Consider the following 2106-nt stretch of genomic DNA (forward strand, 5'->3'; position numbering starts at 1 on the left):
AACAAGCGCTCTTTTAATGTCACTAGCTTGACAGTGGGCTCTCATGGAGCCTTTAGAGAAGTTCAGACCACGATGAAGGCCTCCCAACACCAAACTTAGAGTTTGATGGTGGGGGCTTTGTTTGACTCTGTCTTGAGAGAAGCTTTTCATGCTTCCTCTCCATGTATACAGAAGAACACCCTTGGGTCTTAAACACAAGGTAGTCCCCATTCAATTGAAGGACTAATTCTCCACTGTTAACATCTATCACAGCTCCTGCTGTGGCTAGGAAAGGTCTTCCCAGGATGATGCATTCATCCTCCTCCTTCATAGTGTCTAAGATTATGAAATCAGCAGAGATGTAAAGGCCCTCAACCTTTACTAACACGTCCTCTACTAATCCATAAGCTTGTCTTACTGACTTGTCTGCCAATTGTAATGAGAATAAGGCAGGTTGTACCTCAATGATCCCCAGCTTCTCCATTACAGAGAGTGGCATAATATTTATGCCTGACCCGAGGTCACACAGAGCTTTCTCAAAGGTTATGGTGCCTATGGTACAGGGTATTAAGAATTTTCCCAGGATCTTGTTTCTTTTGAGGTAAAGTTTGCTGAACCTATATATCTAGTTCACTAATGAGCAAGGGAGGTTCACCTTCCCAAGTCTTATTACCAAACAACTTGGCATTTAGCTTCATGATGGCTCCTAGATATTGAGCAACTTGCTTTCCAGTTACATCTTCATCCTCTTCAGAGGAAGAATAATCTTCAGAGCTCATGAATGGCAAAAGGAGATTTAATGGAATCTCTATGGTCTCTATATGAGCCTCAGATTCCTTTAGGTCCTCAATAGGAAACTCCTTCTTGTTTGAGAGACGTCCCAGGAGGTCTTCCTCACTAGGATTTTCATCCTTCTCCTCCCTTGTGCATTCGGCCATATTGATTACATCAATGGCCTTGCACTCTCCTTTTGGATTTTCTTCTGTATTGCTTGGGAGAATACTGGGAGGAATTTCAGTGACTTTCTTACTCAGCTGGCCCACTTGTGCCGCCAAATTTCTAATGGAGGACCTTGTTTCACTCATGAAACTTAAGGTGGCCTTAGACAGATCAGAGACTAAATTTGCTAAATTAGAGGGGCTCTGCTCAGAATTCTCTGTCTGTTGCTGAGAAGATGATGGAAAAGGCTTGACATTGCTAAGCCTATTTCTTCCACCATTATTAAAGCCTTGTTGAGGCTTTTGTTGATCCTTCCATGAGAAATTTGGATGATTTCTCCATGATGAATTATAGGTGTTTCCATAAGGTTCACCCATATAATTTACCTCTGCCATTGTAGGGTTTTCAGGATCATAAGCTTCTTCTTCAGAAGATGCCTCTTTAGTGCTGTTGGATGCATTTTGCCATCCATTCAGACTTTGAGAAATCATGTTGACTTGCTGAGTCAACACTTTGTTCTGAGCCAATATGGCATTCAGACCATCAATTTCAAGAACTCCCTTCTTCTGAGGCGTCCCATTATTCACGGAATTCCTCTCAGAAGTGTACATGAATTGGTTATTTGCAACCATGTTAATAAGTTCCTGAGCTTCTGTAGGCATTTTCTTTAGGTGAATGGATCCACCTGCAGAGTGGTCTAATGACATCATGTAAAACTCAGATAGACCATAATAGAATATATCTAATATGGTCCACTCTGAAAACATGTCAGAAGGACACTTTTTGGTAATCTACTTGTATATTTCCCAAGCTTCATAGAGGGATTCACCATCTTTTTGCTTGAAGGTCTGAACATCCACTCTAATCTTGATCAGCTTTTGAGGAGGAAAGAACTTAGCCAAGAAGGCCGTGACCAGCTTATCCCAGGAGTCCAGGCTTTCTTTAGGTTGAGAGTCCAACCATGATCTAGCTTTTTCTCTTATAGCAAAAGGGAAAAGCATGAGCCTGTAGACTTCAGGATCTACTCCATTTGTCTTGACAGTCTCACAAATCTGCAAGAACTCAGTTAAAAACTGATAAGGATCTTCAGATGGAAGTCCATGAAACTTGCAGTTCTGTTGCATCAAAGCAACTAATTGAGGTTTCAGCTCAAAATTGTTTGCTCCAATGGCAGGAATTGAGATGCTT

The 2106-nt window shown here is 41.5% G+C and overlaps 1 non-coding gene across 1 annotated transcript; it reads left to right on the forward strand.

Annotated features, from left to right (window-relative positions):
- Positions 1-1680: 1680 nt before the first annotated feature.
- LOC112714613 (small nucleolar RNA R71) lies at positions 1681-1787 on the forward strand. Its single transcript, XR_003159309.1, has one exon. It is a non-coding gene; the product is annotated as a small nucleolar RNA R71 (small nucleolar RNA).
- Positions 1788-2106: the final 319 nt, after the last annotated feature.

Source organism: Arachis hypogaea, chromosome 1 (assembly GCF_003086295.3).
Source record: "Arachis hypogaea cultivar Tifrunner chromosome 1, arahy.Tifrunner.gnm2.J5K5, whole genome shotgun sequence".
Classification (NCBI taxonomy): domain Eukaryota; kingdom Viridiplantae; phylum Streptophyta; class Magnoliopsida; order Fabales; family Fabaceae; genus Arachis; species Arachis hypogaea.